The sequence below is a fragment of the Bactrocera dorsalis genome, chromosome 6 (assembly GCF_023373825.1).
Source record: "Bactrocera dorsalis isolate Fly_Bdor chromosome 6, ASM2337382v1, whole genome shotgun sequence".
Lineage (NCBI taxonomy): Eukaryota > Metazoa > Arthropoda > Insecta > Diptera > Tephritidae > Bactrocera > Bactrocera dorsalis.
Window position 1 is genome coordinate 33,742,596 of NC_064308.1, and position 14,668 is coordinate 33,757,263.

Sequence of the window (14,668 nt, forward strand, 5' to 3'; positions counted from 1 at the left end):
CTTGTGCGCGTACCGATCCATGTTTGAGAAAATTTTTGATTTTTTACGATCGGTGCGCGCACATGTGTGTCGTGTATGGCGTTGTGTGCGCACAAAATCTCATTTCTCTCGTGTCGCCGAACAGTGAAGATCGCGGGTGAAAAAATTGGAAAATAAAAAAGGAGAAATACGTTTCTTATTACAAATGTATTTTTGGAGAAAATAAGAATTTCGGACGACTATATAATAGTTGTAGCATAAATTTTATATACCAAATAAAACAATAAATTTAATATAAGCAACGATATTTTTATTTCTTCTTATATAGGTTTATTAAGTTTTAGACTTCACTTATTCGCCAATCAATTTTGTCCTGTTGCCATTCAATAATTCATATCGCTTAATATTTATCAAAAGAAAACATTGTCATATAGTATTTTGAAGTAAAAGCCATCTTATTTTAAATATTTTCCATATAAATGAAATAATGGCCGCATTTTTTCATTTGTTAAGTCGATTTTCAGGAGAAACTAGTTCATTGCTTTCAAAAAAAATTTGATTGTTTATATTGTTACAAAAAGTAGTATTAAGTTGTATTTGTATTACTATATGCATCCCTGATTATGAACAATAGCTGTAGGTATATGGAATAGCATTTGTCTTGTTGTAGACATCTGGCGCCACACTGTCTGCTCGTCTAGTTAAACAATTGCTGAGTCTGGCGCCGCGACTGTCTGCTTGCGTCTGGCGCCGTATAGCCGTATGTTCTGGTAATTTCCAGACGCGATATTCTAGAAGGACACGTCGGCATCAGCGAGAAGTGCGTGGCTATATAAGCCGTGGCAGCGCCAACGTAATCAATCAGTGCTAAGAGTAAACTGCTATAGTGTAGACGAGTTGTGAAATAAAGAGTTGTTGAATTAAATTAAACAGTGTTGATTTTATTTGTCAATCCAGAGATACGAACCTAACAAAGTAAACTAGCAAGAGTAAATTCGTAACAATATTTTTCCTCTTTGTAGTGTCTAAATCAGCTGTCATAATGTAATAGATTTCCAATGCCGACAAAGAGAGTGTGCAAAATTAGAAATGATTTTGAACTGTCATTTTTGTATGGTGAAATCTGGATAAATTTATAGGATTAGTAGGATAACCCACTTAACAGCCGAAACATTGTGATTAAGTGTCGGTCTGAACATGGTATTAATGGAATGTGTTGCTTCTTCGAAATTTTCATAGAAATGAAAACTGAGCTGTCAAGCTGCTGAGGAGACAATTCTTTGCTTTCAATATATGGCATACTAATTAGTATTCCATGAGCAATATGGAGTCTTCACAGGCAATATGGACAGTAATACAGTTGTGTGGCGAATGAAACACCACAATTATTTAAAATCTAAAACTATTTATTGTAATAACGCTTGTATTCTCGTTGGTGTCTAGACAAAGAGTGACGCTTCTAAAAATTCAAAAATAAGAATTAGGAATTCAGTGGAAATTGAAATTCCAAGAATGTACAGAGAATGAATAACTGACAAAACAGAGTTGCCATATCTGTGTGCCCACAGTTGGTATACAATAAATTTTTGCCTGTCGAGATGCCCCGTATTGCCATCTTATATTTAATAAACTTATACGAACATAAATCAAAAGTTCATTGCTCATATTAAACTAATTGGTATATAAAAATTGTGCTAAAGTTATTATAGTCCGAAAATATGAAAATATTTTTTTTTTTGCAAGAAATACATTTGTAAAAAATGTATATTTCTTTTTTTTTCACATACATTCTTTCATACTTATGAAAAATTCAACAGTTCAAGAGCTCAAAACAGGGAACGTTTATCATAGAGAAAGTTCACGTTTCAAATATCGTAACTTTTCGAAGGAGAACTCGGCAGAGATGAGGGAGTCTCACCACTGACAAATTATAAGCGTGTTTTACCACGAAAATAGCAGAACTGAGCCTTTTCAGTGTTAAATGAAAAAAATAATTCTAATTCCAATGTAAACAAATTTATGCTTACAGATTATATAAATGGTATCAAAGCATATACTTAGTACATAAGTATGTACATATGTATGTATTGTTACGATTTTACTGCTTACCAGTTTACTTTGCTAGGTTTGTATCTTTGGATTGACGAATAAAACCAAAAACTGTTCAATTCAACAACTCTTTATATTATGCTATGCGGCGCCAAACGCAGTTATTGTTTAGACAAGCAGACAGCTGCGGCGCCAAATGCATCTATTGTTTAAGTAGAGGCGCCCAATGTTTATAATAAGGGGTGCATACAGCAATACAAATACCAAACTTAATACTACTTTTGTAACACTGCCCTCCACTTAAGCCTAATCGTCCCGATTAGGCACAAATCCTCTTGAACCAAATGAGGCGATCCTCTCCAAATGTACTACTTTCATTTTACATCGTGCTTTTCCATTTCTTTGTATGCGGTATACCACGTCATTAAGTCGTTTCATCACCATATAGGGCCCTTCCCAGGCTGTCTGCAATTTCGGGAACAAGCCTTTCCTTACCCAATTACTCTTTCTTGCCCGTCGATGAGCTGAGACAGGACACCTCCAATTCCATAAGCGCTCGCATCTCTATCCAGGATGAATTTCTTTCCAGGTATTGGATAAGCTAACATCGGCGCCGTACAAAGTAGTTCTTTAAGCTGCTCAAACGCTTATTCTTGTTCCAACTGCCATACAAACGGGCGATTCTTCTTTGTTAAATCGTGTAAACTTCTAGCCACGTTCGCAAATCCGGGTACAAAGCGGCGGTAATACGTACATACGCCGAGGAAGCTGCGGAGTTCATGTATGTTGGTGGGTCGAGGCCAATCTTTAACTGCTTTTATTTTTTCCTCCTCGGTGTGAATTCCCTCAGTTGACACTTTATGTCCGAGATATGTGACCTGCTTCTTCCATAATGAACACTTTTTGGTATTCAAGCGTAATTCGGCTGATGCTATTCGCTGAAAGACTCCCTCTAGATTTTTCAGATGATTATCAAAACTTTTTCCCATGATGATAATGTCATCAAGATACACCAAACATGTCTTCCAGTTGAGTCCTTTTAACACATGTTCTATCAGTCGCTCGAACGTTGCTGGCGCATTACATAACCCAAATGGCATCACAGAGAATTCCCATAACCCGTCGCCCATACTGAAAGCGGTCTTTCCACGGTCACATTCATCAATCTCGACTTGCCAATATCCACTTTGTAGATCTAATGTAGAAAACCATTTCGCTCCAGACAAGGTATCTAATGTATCGTCGATTCTCGGTAGAGGATAACTGTCTTTCTTTGTGACATCTATCAACTTCCTATAATCTACGCAGAAACGGGTGCTACCATCTTTCTTTTTAACTAAGATGATGGGTGAGCTCCATGGACTTATTGAAGGTTCGATTACACCGTTTTTGTGCATGTCTTCAATAATTTTGTTAGCATCCTCCCGTTTCGCTAGTGGAACCCTACGCGGAGCTTGTCGGATTGGTCTAGCGTCTCCGGTATTTATGCGATGTTTGACAATGCCGGTTCTTCCTGTGTTGTTTCCTTCGTTTGCAAATATGGATGCGTATTTTTGTAATAGTTTTTCTTCTTTTAATTTTTCATTTCCATGCACCTCATTCAACAAATTGTTTAGGAGTGTAGGACTTATCTGCTGTGGCTCAATAGTAGGCTTCTGTTGTGACCGTTCGCATCGTGCTATTGCATTTATATTCTGGCACTGTCCAATTACTGCTCCTTTCTTCAGCCTTATAGGCGTGTTGAATTCATTCACTACTTTGACCGGAATGGTAGCGTCTTCTCTAGTTTTCACAAGCGTTCTTCCTACCAATATGGGTGTATCTATTTTTGTTGGTTCCACAATCCACAATTCTTCAGTCCCACCTCCTCCATTTACTTTAGCCCATACAATCGCCTCAGATTTTGGTGGAATACTCTGATTATCATCAACAACCACCCTCTTACTCCCATTATAATTTCATCCGTGATTTCTGCTACGATGAAGGTGTGATTAACTACCAGGGTACCAATCGACACTTCGCAAAACACTTTTCCCGCAATAGCTGCTTCCTCTCCAGTGGCCGTTCGAAGCTTGCAACCGACTAATGGTTCAACTGTTCCTCTTACCACGTCCGGTCGGATAATTGAATGTGTGGCACCAGTATCCAAAGTAAGCGTTGATATTCGTCCATTTACGATGCCGTTGATAGTAAGATTGTTGTCATGGCGACCTATTTGTGATATCGAGATGGCGGGGCAAATAGTTGTGGGAACCAGCTCACGCCCCTTTGAACTGTTCAGTTTTAGTATAACGACTTGTGAGATGTGGGTGCTCCGTCCTCGTTATCTGTTGGTTGTTTCCGTTTTGATGGGTTTAGTTTTATATTGCAATTTCGGGCAAAGTGACCCACTTTTCCACTGTTGAAACATCTTCCTGTTGTATTTACTCGCGGTGCAGCAATTGTCTTCAGAGTCTTCAATATTTCTTCCATCAGCACTGGTTGTTCCATTTCAACTCTTTGTACTTTGTGTGCTGGTTTACCACATCACGAATTCCATTTATGAAACTTTGAATTTTAACCCTCTCAATGTAATCCACAGGTGCATCTGCATTTGCCAAATGAGCCAGTCGTTCTTCTTCAGTTGCGAACTCTTGCAATGACTCGTTCATCTTCTGACCCCTATTTCGCAGTTCGATCTGGTATATTTGTTTCCGGTGCTCACTACCATATCGTCTTTCTATCGCACTCATCAATGCCTCATAGTTGTCCCGTTCACAATCTGGAATAGTCTGAAGGATTTCTGCCGCAGGTCCTTTCAATGATACAAACAAAGACGTCACTTTGTCCGCTGCATTCCAGTTATTGGCCATTGCTGTCTTTTCAAACTGAAGTTTGAAAATTTGAAATAGAATACTTCCATCAAATGTGGGTGCCTTCAATCTTTGATTATTTGTTGATGGTGCAGGGCCATGTAGTTGCAGTTCTCGCACACGATTACTTAATTGAAGAACTTCTGATTTTAAATTTTCTTCGTCATTTTTTAACGTGCTTAATTCGTCTTCAAATTTTGAAAATTTCCCTTGCACTTGTGTATTATTTTCTGTAATCTGTTGTACCAAACGCTTTTCTAACTGCGTATTATTTTCAGTCATTTGTTGTGCAAGGCAAGACTTTAACTGTGATATATTTTCAGCTATTTGCTGTGCCAGAAGATTTTCTGTTTGCACTGCATTTTCTGTATTTTCAGCTATTTGCTGTGCCAGACGATTTTCTATTTGCTTAATAGCCACTAACAGCAAGTTCATGTCTACACTTGATGATGTTCGTTGTTCTTCTACTTTTTCTTTTACCTTTGTAGAAGTTTCTGGCCCATCAAATTCGAACTCGTCCACATTAATTCCATCCGCTTCCATTGCTTCACGTAGTCGTGCCTGCAGATCCGCCTTTTGCCCGCTTATCGGCAAATTACGCTCCTCCAGTTCTTTTTTTAATTGCTGAATTCTCAGTTCTCCGAATTTAACCATCTTGAATTTGGATTATTTGACAATCCCACTTCTGACACCAATTGTTGCGAATTTACTCCTCCTAGCCGTTTAATTCACTTCAACAAAATCTCTTTATTTTACAACTCGTCTACACTATATCAGTTTACTCTTGTTTAAGTAGACAAGCAGACAGTCGCGGCGCCAGACGCAGCAATTGTTTAAGTAGACAAGCAGACATCTGCGGCGCCAGATGTCTATTGTTTCGACAAGCAGACAGCCGCGGCGCCAGATGTCTACAACAAGACAAATGCTATTCCATATACCTACAGCTATTGTTCATAATAAGGGATGCATATAGCAATACAAATACAACTTAATACTACTTTTGTAACAATATGTATGTATGTTAAAATTTACCTATGTATTTCATGAGGATTCCATAAAATCATTAAAAATATATAATAGAGTAAGCTATGTATTATTACCCTAATAATTAATATAGGTTAATGGTGATTGGTTTTAAATCTACACATTTAAGGTCCTTATCCAGCTCTCAAGTAATTGCCCAAGAAAAAAATACATTATTTCTTCAAGTAATTTTGACAGCGGGTTACGCATTGTGAATGATCCACATTAGAAGAGCAAGAGAAAATAAACAAAGAAGATAAACTTTGTGCGTAATATGTATGTATGTACGAGCTATGACAATTAAGTAATAAGACTGATTCCATAAAAACCGTATATTTGAAAATTATTCTACAACTCTGCCATCCCCTTCAAAGTAGTCCCCTTGGGCAGCTATACAGCGATTCCAGCGCGTTTTCCATGCATCGTAACAGTTCTGGAACGCTTCGACTGGGATGTCCGCGAGTACCCTCGTCAGGCACGCCTGGATGTCCGTAATCGACTCAAAATGGGTTCCTTTGACCACCGATTTTATTTTAGGAAACAAAAAGTCTCAGGGTGACATGTCGGGCGAATAAGGCGGCTGTTGCAACACGGCGATCCCTTTAGAGGCCAAATACTAAGACACGCTGAGGGCGGTGTGGCACGGCGCGTTGTCGTGATGAAGGATTCAGTTACGAGCGATGTCTGGGCGCACTCTGTTGACTCGTTTTCGCAATCTTTCGAGTACTTGGCAGTAGTAGACTTGATTCACAGTTTTCTCCGGTGGAACGAAATCTTTGTGGACGATTCCACGGCTATCAAAAAAGGCAATAATCATCGTTTTCACCTTCGTCTTGCTCATGCGAGCTTTTTTCGGGCGGGGGGCGCGCGGAGACAACCATTGTGAGCCTGGGCACGACTAAGAGCACTATCACCATACACTCTTTCAATTTTAGCGTACGTTTCCGAAGCTGTTTCGCCCAATCTGCCGCAAAATTTTATCGCGACGCGTTGCTCGTGATTTCGTTTTTCCATTTTCGTGACGAGCACTACAAACACACGTCTACTCAACTTGACGCAGCAGGCGAACTAAACAAGATAGAGTGATGGTACATATATCAATGGAGAGGGGAGAGATGCCGGAAAAAGATAAAGGGTGGGGTGCTTTGTGACATATTTTTCATATATCGAGCGTGCCACGCTTTTCTCACAATAATGCAGCAATTTTTCCTTCATTATTATTGTTAGTTTATACAAAGAATTATTTTTCACTTTTTAGTTTGATATGCTTTAAAAGCTTTAGTTTTTTAAACTATATTTGTTTTATATGAAGTTTTTACATTTTTTGAGAGCTGGATACCAAGCTTTACATTAAAAGACCAAGCGGTTGCACATGTGCTCATATGTATATAATATATATATGTGTGCATGTAAACAAATATGACAGACCATACGCATAATCAGTGGTGGGCTCAGTATATACAGTAGACAACCTTTGCTTTGTTTACATACATATACTCACCTCTAAGAAATCTTAGGGTGTTGTGTAACACTTTTTTTGCTACTTTCATGGTAATCAGGGTGTTGTGTTAGCATTTGAGCTACATATAAATTTTAAATTTTGATGATCAACACTTTAAAATATATTAAATAATGCAAGTGTTTACGTTATTTAAGTGATTATATTGAATTATTTTGAATCTCTGCTCAATTTTATTAGGATATTACTTGTTGTTTGATGTTAAATCAGTTGTTTTTTTCGGGCAATTTTTAAACACGCTTCAAGTATTTCTAAATTTTTGCATGCAGTAGGATACAATTCTGGGTGGTAATTTGTCGTTTGACATACATATGTGTACAAATTGACAATTCGTTAGCCGTTATAGGAAAACATCAACTGGAAATTGAGTTTAAACACAAACGTAAGTATATTGAAGATTTTAACAATAAATATTAGTGTTAATTATAAGATTAAATATTTTATATTGTGAATAAGTGTTGTTGCTGAAATAAAGCTAAATTAAGGTAAGGTTAGAAAAATGTCAAAGTTTTTAATAAGTTTGTGTTTACAGAAGAATGCCGAAATCTTGTGTGTGTGGATGTGCGGCAGCTGAATCATTTTACAAATTCCCATCGGAACGAGAATTAGCAAGGTATGAATTTATTTTGGAATATGTGTTAGGTATTTTGTTGATACTTGGGTGAATTTTTATATATATGCGTATATATGTACATTCATCAAATATTTAAGGGGCTATACCAGTGTTACCCATGGAAAATTTGACGAATTTCGTGATTTTTTAAAGAAAGTACTCAGTCGAATATTTCGAAGTTCTTTGGACATAATAAGGTATATTTTCGGCTATATTTTAAGTTTTTTTTTACAAAAATATTGAATAATAACGAAGTTATGTGCTGTCTTCGGAGGTTCCGAAAAAAGTGTCTTTTTTAGGTAAACAATTGTCGTTTTTTTAATGGCAAATTGACAATTTTCAACCAATCAAAAAGATCTTAGGTCATTGTATGTATAGTAAATAATATACTATAGAATACTCAGTTTCAATTTGAAGTCGATTGGTCAATATCTCGTTGAGTTATGATGCCAGCAATTTTGAAAACGTCGTTTAAACCATCAAAAAAAAAAAAATGAAAAAAAAACAGATTTTTTGAAAGTGTCACACTGGTATAGCCCCTTAATACGTATTAGTTCTTATGCATACATAAAAGTGTGCATTATAAAAATTTAAAATCTTTTTTTTATTAATTCAAAACCATTTTTTTGCCACATGTGTATTAAATAATATAAATATAAAATACCCAAGTGAAGTGGCTATGTTTTTTTCGGGATGGCCAACGGAATACAGTTTTAGTTAAGAACTTTTTTTAAGTATAATGAAAACTGTATTAGTTTTAATTAGGTTAAAGAACAAATGGCTTACAAAATTTTTGTTACGAAAGTGTTTAATTATAAATATAATTCATTAAGTAAATATTATATTAACTTATAAGAGTGTAGTTATACAAAATATGTCTACATGTTACTTTTAAATTATCAATACCATAAATAGTATTAATTACTTAAGGTAATTCATTTTGTTAAACCTTAAAAATTAGTCATAGATAATATGATAGTTTTTAAAAGATAAGTTTTTTTGTATGAAAATAAACGTATAAATAGTTTATTAAAAATTTCAGCGACGTTTTAAATGATGCCTCTAAAGGTTGGTTCACTTCATGCATTCATTTAATGCTTTTCATGCGTTTTAGTTTTTTTTTTTTGCAACATTTTAATTTTTACTTAAAAAAACTAACCAAGATTTGCTTGTTTTATACTAACCAATTTGCTTTTATATTGTTACGAATTTACTCTTGCTAGTTTACTTTGTTAGGTTCGTATCTCTGGATTGACAAATAAAATCAACACTGTTTAATTTAATTCAACAACTCTTTATTTCACAACTCGTCTACACTATAGCAGTTTACTCTTAGCACTGATTGATTACGTTGGCGCTGCCACGGCTTATATAGCCACGCACTTCTCGCTGATGCCGACGTGTCCTTCTAGAATATCGCGTCTGGAAATTACCAGAACATACGGCTATACGGCGCCAGACAGTCGCGGCGCCAGACTCAGCAATTGTTTACCTAGACAAGCAGACAGTGCGGCGCCAGATGTTTATTGTTTCGACGAGCAGACAGCCGTGGCGCCAGATGTCTACAACAAGACAAATGCTATTCCATATACCTACAGCTATTGTTCATAATCAGGGATGCATATAGTAATACAAATATAACTTAATACTACTTTTGTAACACTGCCCTCCACTAAAGCCTAATCGTCCCGATTAGGCACAAATCCTCTTGAACCAAATGGGGCGAGCCTCTCCAAATGTACTACTTTCATTTTACATCGTGCTTTTCCATTTCTTTGTATGCGGTATACCACGTCATTAAGTCGTTTCATCACCATATAGGGTCCTTCCCAGGCTGTCTGCAGTTTCGGGGACAAGCCTTTCTTTCGAAGTGGATTGTACAACAGGACCAGATCACCTTCTTCAAAACCTTTTGAATTTGCCGCTTGATCGAACCGGTCCTTCATCTTATTGCTCATCAGATGCGTATGCTGTCTTACCATTAGATGCAATTCATTCATTTCTTCCTTTAAGGCAGAACAATAATCTCCATCATTTCTTACAGCTGTAGGATTCGTTCCAAACTTAAGATCAGCAGGGAGTCGCAGATCAGATCCGAAAATAATCTTTGCTGGCGTGTAACCAGTTGTCTCGTGCTTCGCTGAACGATACGCCAGCAGGAATATCTGGATGCACTTGCCCCAATTCCGTTGATCTTTATCAACGATTTTCCGCAGATGTTCTTCGAGCGTTCGGTTGAATCTCTCTACCATCCCATCTGAGTGTGGGTGTAACGCTGTTGTCCGTGTCTTGTGGATGCCCAATAATGTACAGACTTCTTGGAAAATGGAAGATTCGAAATTCCTGCCTTGATCTGAGTGTAATTCGACGGGCACTCCGAACCTTGTTATCCAATTTTCTACAAACGCTTCGGCTACGGTCTTCGCTTCCTGGTTTGGTAAGGCATATACTTCTGGCCATTTACTGAAATAGTCCATGACAACCAGTAGATATTTGTTTCCGGCCGTACTGGTTGGGAACGGACCTGCAACATCCATTGCGACTCGTTCAAATGGTGATCCCACGTTGTACTGCTGCAGCCTACCGCGACTTTTGGCTTTAGGACCTTTAGCTGCCATGCACTCTACGCAATTACTTATCCATTCTGCTATGGAATCTCGACAACCGATCCAGTAGAACCGTTGTTTAATCTTCTCTATAGTTTTTGTAATTCCAAGGTGCCCTCCACTAGGTCCATTGTGATATTCTTTCAATACTTTCGGGATCATGGACTTCGGTACTATGATCAGCAGACGAGACTGCTTGCCATCTTCGCTTTCCCAGGTACGATGAAGGTATCCATTAACGAGGTTTATGCTGTTCCATTGGGCCCAATATGCTTTTGCCGTTGGACTCTCGCTACTTATTTGTTCCTTTAGTGGTCGTACCCCATTTTCTTTGGCTATTATCAGCTTTGCAAGATCAGGGTCCTCCAGCTGATTGATTCTGATGCGGTGAGGAGTCCAATCATCTTCAGGTTCTATATTCAGTAATCGCACGTCGATTATACCTTCTTTTCCTTCTGATTTGGAGCAATGTTTACATTCTAGTGGACAAGGGCGACGTGATAATGCATCCGCATTTTTGTGGTGAATCCCCTTTCGATGTTCCGTTTCGAAGTCGTAATTCTGTAATCTTTCGATCCATCGTGCAATTTGGCCTTCCGGATTCTTAAACTGTAATAACCATTTTAATGCTGCATGATCAGTCCTCAGCAAGAATCGCTGTCCATACAAATACTTGTGGAAATGTTTTACACATTCCACCACAGCTAGTAGTTCTTTTCGCGTCACACAGTAGTTTTTCTCTGGTTTCCCGAGCACTCTGCTGTAATACCCAATTACTCTTTCTTGCCCGTCGATGAGCTGAGACAGGACACCTCCAATTCCATAAGCGCTCGCATCTGTATCCAGGATGAATTTCTTTCCAGGTATTGGATAAGCTAACATCGGCGCCGTACAAAGTAGTTCTTTAAGCTGCTCAAACGCTTTTTCTTGTTCCAACTGCCATACAAACGGGCGATTCTTCTTTGTTAAATCATGTAAACTTCTAGCCACGTTCGCAAATCCAGGTACAAAACGGCGGTAATACGTGCATAAGCCGAGGAAGCTGCGGAGTTCATGTATGTTGGTGGGTTGAGGCCAATCTTTAACTGCTTTTATTTTTCCCTCCTCGGTGTGAATCCCCTCAGTTGACACTTTATGTCCGAGATATGTGACCTGCTTCTTCCATAATGAACACTTTTTGGGATTCAAGCGTAATCCGGCTGATGCTATTCGCTGAAAGACTTCCTCTAGATTTTTCAGATGATCATCAAAACTTTTTCCCATGATGATAATGTCATCAAGATACACCAAACATGTCTTCCAGTTGAGTCCTTTTAACACATGTTCCATCAGTCGCTCGAACGTTGCAGGCGCATTACATAACCCAAATGGCATCACAGAGAATTCCCATAACCCGTCGCCCATACTGAAAGCGGTCTTTTCACGGTCACATTCATCAATCTCGACTTGCCAATATCCACTTTGTAGATCTAATGTAGAAAACCATTTCGCTCCAGACAAGGTGTCTAATGTATCGTCGATTCTTGGTAGAGGATAACTGTCTTTCTTTGTGACATCATTCAACTTCCTATAATCTACGCAGAAACGGGTGCTACCATCTTTCTTTTTAACTAAGACGATAGGTGAGCTCCATGGACTTATTGAAGGTTCGATTACACCGTTTTTGTGCATGTCTTCAATAATTTTGTTAGCATCTTCACGTTTTGCCAGTGGAACCCTACGCGGAGCTTGCCGGATTGGTTTAGCGTCTCCAGTATTTATGCGATGTTTGACAATGCCGGTTCTTCCTGTGTTTCCTTCGTTTGCAAATATGGATGCGTATTTTTCTAATAGTTTTTCTGCTTTTAATTTTTCATTTCCATGCAGTTCGTTCAGCAAATTATTTAGGAGTGTAGGACTTATCTGCTGTGGCTCAATAGTAGGCTTCTGTTGTGACCGTTCGCATCGTGCTATTGCACTTATATTCTGGCACTGTCCAATTACTGCTCCTTTCTTCAGACTTATAGGCGTGTTGAATTCATTCACTACTCTGACCGGAATGGTGGCGTCTTCTCTAGTTTTCACAAGCGTTCTTCCTACCAATATGGGTGTATCTATTTTTGTTGGTTCCACAATCCACAACTCTTCAGTCCCACCTCCTCCATTCACTTTAGCCCATACAATCGCCTCAGATTTTGGTGGAATACTCTGATTATCATCAACAATCACCCTCTTACTTTCAACGTTGGTCACATATCCGGTGTTTATAGGCATCTCCATGTTCTGGCAAAACAACATTTGCTTGTTTAAATCCAAAGTAACCCCGTGATCAATCATGAAATCTACTCCCATTATAATTTCGTCCGTGATTTCTGCTACGATGAAGGTGTGATTAACTTCCAGGGTACCAATCATCACTTCGCAAAACACTTTTCCCGCGACAGCTGCTTCCTCTCCGGTGGCCGTTCGAAGCTTGCAACCGACTAATGGTTCAACCGTTCCTCTTACCACATCCGGTCGGATAATTGAATGCGTGGCACCAGTATCCAAAGTAAGCGTTGACAGTCGTCCATTAACGATACCGTTGATAGTAAGATTGTTGTCATGGCGACCTATTTGTGATATCGAGATGGCGGGGCAAATAGTTGTGGGAACCAGCTCACGCCCCTTTGAACTGTTCCGTTTTAGTTTAACGACTTGTGAGATGTGGATGCTCCGTCCTCGTTATCTGTTGGTTGTTTCCGTTTTGATGAGTTTACTTTTATATTGCAATTTCGGGCAAAGTGACCCGCTTTTCCACAGTTGAAACATCTGCCTGTTGTATTTACTCGCGGTGCAGCAATTGTCTTCAGAGTCTTCAATATTTCTTCCATCAGCGCCGGTTGTTCCATTTCAACCCTTTGTACTTTGTGTGCTGGTTTACTTAGTAGGGAAGCTGTTTCCTGTGTGAGGGCGTGCGAAACCGTTTCAGCAAACGTTCTTTTTGGCAAGGCATATGTGGCGCGTTTGGTGTCCACATCACGAATTCCATTTATGAAACATTGAATTTTTACCCTCTCAATGTAATCCGCAGGTGCATCTGCATTTGCCAAATGAGCCAGTCGTTCGATTTCAGTTGCGAACTCTTGCAATGATTCGTTCATCTTCTGACCCCTATTTTGCGGTGCTCACTACCATATCGTCTTTCTATCGCACTCATCAATGCCTCATAGTTGTCCCGTTCACAGTCTGGAATAGTCTGAAGGATTTCTGCCGCAGGTCCTTTCAATGATACAAACAAGGATGCCACTTTGTCTGCTGCATTCCAGTTATTGGCCATTGCTGTCTTTTCAAACTGAAGTTTGAAAATTTGAAATGGAATACTTCCATCGAATGTGGGTGCCTTCAGTCTTGGATTATTTGTTGATGGTGCAGGGCCATGCAGTTGCAGTTCTCGCATACGATTACTCAGTTGAAGAAATTCTGATCTTAAATTTTCTTCGTCATTTTTTATTGTGCTTAATTCGTCTTCAAATTTTGAAAATTTCTCTTGCACTTGTGTATTATTTTCTGTAATCTGTTGTACCAAACGCTTTTCTAACTGCGTATTATTTTCAGTCATTTGTTGTGTAAGGCGAGACTCTAACTGTGATGTATTTTCAGCTATTTGCGTTATTTGCTGTGCCAGACGATTTTCTGTTTGCACTGCATTTTCTGTTATTTGTGATATATTTTCGGCTATTTGCTGTGCCAGACGATTTTCTGTTTGCACTGCTTTTTCTGCATTAGATCTACAAAGTGGATATTGGCAAGTCGAGATTGATGAATGTGACCGTGAAAAGACCGCTTTCAGTATGGGCGACGGGTTATGGGAATTCTCTGTGATGCCATTTGGGTTATGTAATGCGCCTGCAACGTTCGAGCGACTGATGGAACATGTGTTAAAAGGACTCAACTGGAAGACATGTTTGGTGTATCTTTGAAAGGACCTGCGGCAGAAATCCTTCAGACTATTCCAGACTGTGAACGGGACAACTATGAGGCATTGATGAGTGCGATAGAAAGACGA